Below are 8,389 nucleotides of genomic sequence, written 5' to 3' on the forward strand. Positions count from 1 at the left end.
ATTTCCTTCTCTATTATTTATCTCCACCCTTGTTGGGTTCAGTAGGAACGGATTCCCATAGCTCACAGATGTGAATGCTTGGTCACTAGGGAATGGCATTACTTGGAGGTATTTTCTTGTTGGAGTAGGTGTGGCCTTGTTGAAGGCTGTGGCATTTCAAATGTAGAACAAGCCAGGCCCAATCTCCCTCTCATTTTCCTGCCTGCTGATCAGGTTGTAGAACTCACAACTTCCTCTCCAGCACTCTCCATGATTTCCACCATGATGATTACATGCTTACTTGCATGAGTTGCGGTGATCATGGCTTCTCCTCACAGCAGTAAACACTGACGAAAGCACAGCCCCACTCAGTTTAACTTAATGATTTTTATTATATTTTCCCTCAATAGCACAACATTCTTTTTCTCTCTCCTTGGAAAATATTTTTCGCCCTTAATGTCTCGTGGCCTACCTGACACATATGGTTATCCTATATGAAACATGCATCTATAAAGCTTAAATGCTAGCAATCACATATAAGATAAAATATTAAGTTTTTTTTTCTTTCTGGATATGAGTTACTTCAGATGATTATATTGGATAATATAGCTCCCTAAGTTTACCTATAGACATAAAAATGTCATTTTTCATAACATCTTAGGCGATATTTCACAAACAAACAAATAAAGTCATCCATAATGATAATTTATACTCATAAATCAGTGCAGGAATAACCAGAAAAGCTTCCTCCACGAGCAAATGGGATCTGGTAGAGAGACTCACAGCCAGACTTTATTTGGAGAGTAGATGGGACATTGGGAGCTGGGAGAGTAGAGGGAAGGGAAACTTGTGGTATGAGAGAAAAAAATATTTTCAATTAAAAAATAAAGCCAAACAAAACAACAAAACCTATTTTTCTCTGCTACTTATATTAATTTTTATATTCCTAGGTACCTCCATGCTCCAATTTCTGGCTGAGTGTTTGATTAGTTGACATTAGTTATCTTTTATATAGTCTTTTTTCCTCCTCAGTATTTTAATCAAGTTTTAAGTAATGTTAATTACAGCATTTGAAGGAAAGAGCTAATTCCACAGAAAAAGGAAGACTCTATAATATACCCATTAAACTGCTAAAATTAGTGGTGAGGCTACAAGAGGAGTCAGCTGATATCCATAGTACTGTCAGGGTGTGACCACAATCACTAGACAAGCTCAGAGTTGGAGAACACGGAAGATATTTCATACTCTGCTGCAATGGCAATAAAAAAAAAAAAGAGGAGGAGGAGGAGGGGGAAGGGGAGGAGGAGGAAAAAAACACACCACAAGGAAAAATTCAGTACTGAATGACTGGCTCCACCCTCTCCACCATAAAATAGTACAAAGCAAATAGCTAACCATACTGAAAGACTACTTTTTGGTGTAAAACAGGGAGCTAGGATGGAAACAGAGGATGATGGGAACAGGGTGCTACGTCTGTCTAAAATCGTCCCTTTCACATAGGCGTGTAAGTGCTTCTGAGCAGATAGGATTGGGACACCAGGGTTTGATGCTCTGGAAGCCACAATTTCATGTGGGGACTGGATTCATATTTACAAAGGGTCTGCAGGTTCCCAGCTTCGTTTTGCAGCTTGTCATCTTTAGAGGGACTCCTCCCCAACCCATACCTACAACTAAAAAAGACCCTTTCTGGAATGGGGTTTCTGCTGTACCTCCAAAATGGCAAACACCTTAAAGCCCTGTCATCCTTAGCCTGGAGGTCTAACTTGATATTTATCAACTCTCGCATCCCCGACATACATTAAAAGGAAAACTAAATGCTACAAAATAGATTAAAATTAACGATTGTACAATATTCATTTATGCTTGAAATCCCAGTTCTAAACCAAGCTTATGGCTGTTCTTGCCATCCAGCAGGGCTGACAGCGTCAGTTTGATATTTGGTTTTAGGGTCTGAGTGTACTCTAAGCCAATCAGGCTAGAGTTGCTCTTTTTGGCTGAAAAGCAGGCATGGGGTCAACCTGATGCTTGGCTGCTATTCTAAAGCCAGTGTCACTGTTTCCTGCAGTCCTGGAGAGATTGAAAGCAGTCTCCAACTTCTTGTTCACCTTATGGTAAACGGAGTCTTGAAATTCTGTATGGTCATTCACATTAGTATAAAGCTGGAATTTGTCCATCTTGTAGACAACTGCGAAGTTGCTCTGGGACTCACTAAGGCCTTCAAGGTTTCAAAATTCATCTGGTAGTCAGCCAGCCAGCTCTTGTAGCCAAGCAGCAGAGCGCCCCGGATTGAAGTCCAGCTCAGGTTGATATGCTCCCTCTTGTACCCTTTCTTGATTTTAGCACCCCCCCAAGCCCCCATGTTAGGCGAGAAAGATGAATCAAAGGTCAGCTTCCATCCATGAGAAAGGTGGTCTTCTACGGTGATCTGAGTCCATCAGTACTTGGTTTCTAGACTGCCTGTCATTCAAGACTTTGGTGGTCTCCGTATTGGCAGAGCCCGAGCTGGTAAATTCCAATCCATTCTCGGACTTCGTTTTCCAGTTAAGTTTTATTAAGCCAAAGCCATAGCCCTTGGTGAAGACGTCCCTGGTGGACTTGCCATGATCAGCGTCCATGGGAGGTACAGCCGTGTTCTTGGAGGTGACGGCAGAACAGTCCCAGCTATGGCTTGCAGTGAGGAGCTATGTTTTGTACATTCTATGTACCAATCTTCTGTGGGATTTATAGCTGAAAAATGTGCTTTCCCGTTCTGTGGACCACTGCTGTTAGCAAATCATGGCGTCCATTATTATAATAGAAACGTTTGGTTTCATATAGTCACTTTTGTCAATTTTTGGTCTTAATGCCTGTTCTATCATTGCTCCACTTAGAAAACACTTTCTTGTGACTCTTAGTTGAAGCACACGTTCCACTTTATTCACTGTATCCACTTTATTTAGTCCCATGGAATCTGGTCTTTCATAGAACACCTTTGAAAATTTGGAGTTGAGTTTTTGTAGGTTGAGAGATGAAGGTCTAGCTTAATTTTCTACATGTAGGTTTTTTACTTTTTAGGATTATGCTTTTTTCATTTTATTCTTGAGATTATTATATAAATACACCGTTTCACCATCCCTCCAATCAATACTTCACAATGTAACAAAATGTAACTGAAGCTTGGGGAGCACTGCAGAAAAAGTGCATAGTGAGGGAGTTTGTTGTAGAACTGTGTGTCTGAGCAACACTAGAAGCTACTCGTAGATTTTATGTTTGACTGGCATCATTTATTGCAGATGCGGTCTTTCTCATCTATGCCTTTGGATTGCTTGGCAAAAGTCTGTTGGTTGTAGGAGTATGGTCTTATATCTCTTCTCTTGTATAAGTTCAATTCTTCTGAAATGAATAGGATTCTGTTTGTTTGTTTTTTGTTTTGTTTTGTATTGTTTTATCACAGCACCTCACTGGTTTTGATACTATAGCCCTACAGTTGCAGTAGTGGTTTCATTGATCAGGACAATTTTATATATCCTGGGTCTTTTATGTTTTGTGTGAATTTTAAGATATTTTTTTCAAATTCTATGGAGAATTGTCTTTTAATTTTGAGAGAAATTGCATTAAATCTGTAAGTTGCTTTTGCCAAGATGGACACATTCATAATACTAATCATATTAATCCCATGGGATGGTGTTTTGTCTCCTGGTTTGCCATGTAACTTAGCTTCAGAGTCCTGAAGCTTTTATTGTACAAGTCTTCAAATTTTGATTCATATTTATTCCAAGATATGTATTGAGGGTCTTAAGGATGAGGTTGTTTTATGATCTTTTTTTATGATTATCTCTAGTATTAGGGAATTGACTAATTTTTCTTTATTGTTAAGTTTGCTGCTAAATAGCTGACCATGCTCATGACATTTTCTGTTAGATTCCTTAAGGAGTTTGAATTCAGAACCACGAGTCCATCAAATAAGAATGCTCTTATCATTCATATATGTATCTCCCTTTCATCATCTCTTATTACTTGAGATGAGAGTTCATGTAATCTATTGAACTGGAGAACAAAGAGTGTACCTCTCCATAGTGAAGTAAAATGGCTTGAGTTCTCCATTTAGCATGATATTGGATGTGACATGGATGGATACTGTTTTTATTAAGTTAAGACACATAATAAGTAACGTCTATCCCTAGATTCACTAGAATGTTTATCTCGAATGATTGTTGGATTTTGCCAAATATCAGTGCTTCATATCAGGTGATACTCATGTTCCTGCTCTAAGTCTATTTGCATGACTTATTGAATATGTTTTTACAAATATTGAATAATCCCTTCTGTTTTTGTAAGTTGACTTTATTATGATGGAGGATCTTCTTGACATATTCTTGAACTCAACTTATAAACACTTTATTGAGACTCTCTCTGTTTATGTTTATCAAGGATGTTTGCTTATTCTGATATATTAACCTCTATTGATATATTGACATTCTCTTTCTTTATCTCTCTTCCTTTCTCCCCCCACTCCCTCACTTATCCCTCTTTGTTGGGACTCTGTCAAGTTTCAGTACCAGAATAATACGAATCTTAAAATAATTTTAAAACATTCCTTCCATTTCCATTTAAGGGAATAGTTTATAGAACATTTGTCTTATTTGTTCTTTGATGATAGAATCTTGCACTAAATCCTTTTGACATTGTTTTTTTTTTAGTCAGGAGATTTTACTTATTTCTTCTATTTCATTCATGGTTGTGCATCATTTCAAATTTCAAATAATCTTGGCTTGATTTTGGTAAGTATCTGTCTAGAAATGATTTCATTTCTTTCGGATTTTCCAGTTCTGTGGAGTATATATTTAATTTTTTCATCATAATATTTATACAATAGCAACTGTACATGGCTAAGCATGTATGCTATTAGTGAATATTAGTATCTGGGTCAGATAAAAAGGCCTACTGCCTTCACTGTTTTGGACAGAGCAGGGGAGCTGATGAAAATCCCAGAGTAAAGCTGTACCCCAAGGAGGTAGAGTGCTTTCTTAGCTTTTAAGAAGTTCTGGGTTTGCTTCCCAGCAACAGTGGGCGAGGATAATAAATTAGACACCACATGTGTCTGGACTAGAATAGAGCCAACAATGAAGCTTCCAAGCCAAGCCTCTGAGGCACTGATTTTAAGTCCTTCCTGGTGGCTGAGCTCTTCTGCCGTGAAGACAGATTAAGGGACAAAAAGGGTTTACTCTCCCTGGCATAAAGCAACTAGGAGGCCAGAAAGTAAATAAAAGAAAATCTGGAAATGGACAGGAGTTGCTTTTTGTTTATTTGAATTAGTATTCTCAGAGTAGTTTTTTAGTGTTAAACAGCATTCTTTTTTTCTGTTTCCTTGCTTCTCCCTGTAACTCCTGCTGCCTATGAATGACTCCTTACCGTTAAGTAATGTCCTTCTCTTTGGCAACACTATGAGTCTCTCTTAGATGTTTTCATTGACTATGGGCTTTCTTTAGTGAAAAAGAATGGCCATCCATGAAAGAATAGTCAGGAAACTCCTTGGAAAGCCCATTCCTGGAAAGGGTTGGACTCCAGGCTCTCCTGAAGTTGCCACAGGCTACACATGGAAATTTCTATGCTGTAGTGCAGTTCCTAAACCTGTATGTACATGCAAAAGTCCAACATGCCCATGGTATGTCAAAGGTCTTGATTATGAAGTTTTAAAACATGCTGCCTTCATTTGGATTTATTAATTCTAGCTCTGATTTTGATGATCTCTTTGTAGCAATAACCTGAGTGTTTGGGAGATGTTGTTTGTCCTTATTTATCTAAGTCCTTCACAAGCATCATTAAGAGCTAATGATGCTATCTACCTATAATTGATATAGACACTTAGAGCTGTAAATGTCTCTCTCATTATTGCCTTCATTATATGCCACAGAGTTTGGTATTTTTTATTTCATTTTTACTTACTTTTAGTAATTTTTAAATTTTCTTCTTCTGTTGTTTCCTTGACTCAATTACCATTAGGTGGTATTTCATGTTCTTTAGACTCTGTTGGTGTTAATATCCAGCATGTTTACCACTTAGTTGTGGTAAGTTAGAATACAGACTGTCATTTTCATTATCTTACATCTGTTAAAATATTCTCTACAGCTTAATATATGATCAGGTTTGGAGTCAGTTCCATATTTTGCATTCATTCCACTGTTTATTCATAATAGTGGAGTATTGAAATCACTCACAGTACTTTTGTTGCTGGAAATATGTGTAATTAATCCAATCGTTTGTGTTTAATAGCATTGAATGAAACGGTGTATGATGTCTTTAGGTTTAATTTCATCATAGCTTCTTAGTGAGTTTTTCCCTAAATGAGCATAGAGTGATCTTTCAGATTTCTTCTAATTTTTTTGTATATTTTCTCTTTTTATTTATTCCTTTCTCTTATTTGATATCCTGGCTGCAGGCTTCCCTCGCTACAGTTATTCTCCAGTTATTCCTCTCAGTTATTGCACACAATCTCCCCTCTCCTGTTCATCCACCCCTTGTCAGTTTCTCTTCAGAAAAGATCAGGCCTCACAGGAATAACAACTGACATTCCTGACATAACAAGACACCAAAACTAGGCAAAACCCCCTATCAGGGCTTGATAAGACAACTCGGTTGAAGAAAAAGGGACCCAAGAGGAGGCACAAGAATGAATCAGTGATAACTCACTCCTACTGTAAGGAGGTCACCAAGATCACCAAGCTAACAACCACAACATATATGCAGGTGACCCAGCTCAGACCCATGTAGGTTCCAGGATTGTGGGTTCAGTTCCTGTGAGATCCTGAGTCTTTCTTAGCTAATTTTGTGGGACATGTTTTTCTGGTGTTCTGAACTACTTTAGCTCCTACAGTCCTTCTCCCTCATTCGGTAGAGTTCCCTGAGTTCAACCTAATATTTGGTTGTGAGTTTTTGCATTTGGCCCCATAAGCTGCTGAAAAAAGCCATTGCTTTTTTTCCCCTGTCAGTTGTATTTGGCTCTAGTCTAGGTTTCTGAGCCACCAAGCTTCTGAATCCTGCCATCAGGCCATCTAGGTAGTGTCAGTCATGGATTCCCTCTTATCCTCTTGTATTGTGGACCTCAGGTTCTAAGTCATTGGTTAGCCACTCCCACAAGCTCTGCCACTGCCACAGTACATCCTTCAGGCAAAGAAGGTTACCTAGGTTTTGTGGTTGGGTTGGTGTCCCAGTACCACCACTGGCAGACAATCCTGGCTACAGAAAATGGCCAGTTGAGGCTTTTTAACATTTATTACTAGGAGTCCTCACTAGTCTTCCTTATAGCTTCCAGGAAGAACTAGTTGTTCATGTCATACCTCAAATGCCACTCATTTCAAGTCCTTTCTTCCCATGTTTTCCCCTTTGTCCTTCAGTTTTCCAACAGTCCCACAGTATACCTTCATATTCTGTTCTCTTTCCACATTCCATGGATATCCATACATCCCCTTAGAACCCTCCTCCTTGCTCCTTAGCCTTTGTGGGTCTGTGGACTGTAGCCCAATTATTTGTTAGATTAAAAACTAATATTCTCTTACAAGGGAATGTCTATCGTTTTTCTTTTTCTGGGTCTGAATTGCCTTGCTCTGGATAATGTTTTTGCAGGTTTCATCCATGTCTGCAAATTTCATGATGTCATTTTTAATAGCTGAATAATATTCTATTTTGTAAATGTACCATGAACATAATTGAGAAAGTGTTCTTATGATATGATGAAGCATCATTTGGTTGATTCCTAGGAATGGTATAAATGGGTCTGGAGATATAGCTCTTCCCAATTCTGAAAAGTGGACAAATTGATTTTCAAAGTGCCTGTACAAGTTTGCATTCCCACCAGCAATGAAGACGTGTTTCCAATGATCCATATCCTCACCAACATGAGCTGTTACTTGAATAGTTTATCTTAGCCATTCTAACAGGTATAAGATAGGTTCTGAGTCATTTTTATTGCATTTCCATGATAGTTAAAGTACTGAATATTTTTAAAGTGCTTCTTGGCCATTATAGATTCTATTGTTAAGAATTCTCTGTTTAGATCTGTTCTTCATATTTTGGTGTTGTTTGGTTTGTTCATATCTAGTCTCTTAAGTTATTTATAAATTTTGGGTATCAGGCTTCTGTCAGGGGTGGGTTGGTGAAGAACTTTCCCATTCTTTAGGTTTTGTTCTGTTAATGGTGTCATTTGCTTTACAAAAGATATCCAGGTTCATGTGGTTCCATTTATTAATTATTTTTCTATTTTTTAATAGTCTAAGTTATTGGTGTTCTATTCCAGAAGTTGACTCCTGTGCTGATATACTAAAAGTTGCTCCTAATTTCTCTTCTATAAGGCTTAGTGTATATTAGCCATAAAGTAAAGAATAACCGTGCTACAATCCACAGACCCAAAGAACCTAAGTGATAAGGAGGGCTC

General features: G+C 38.1%; 1 pseudogene; it reads right to left on the bottom strand.

The window, feature by feature from the left end:
* Positions 1-1,836: 1,836 nt before the first annotated feature.
* Positions 1,837-7,592, bottom strand: Vdac1-ps13 (voltage-dependent anion channel 1, pseudogene 13; annotated as a pseudogene).
* Positions 7,593-8,389: the final 797 nt, after the last annotated feature.

Source organism: Rattus norvegicus, chromosome 15 (assembly GCF_036323735.1).
Source record: "Rattus norvegicus strain BN/NHsdMcwi chromosome 15, GRCr8, whole genome shotgun sequence".
In the NCBI taxonomy this organism is placed as follows: domain Eukaryota; kingdom Metazoa; phylum Chordata; class Mammalia; order Rodentia; family Muridae; genus Rattus; species Rattus norvegicus.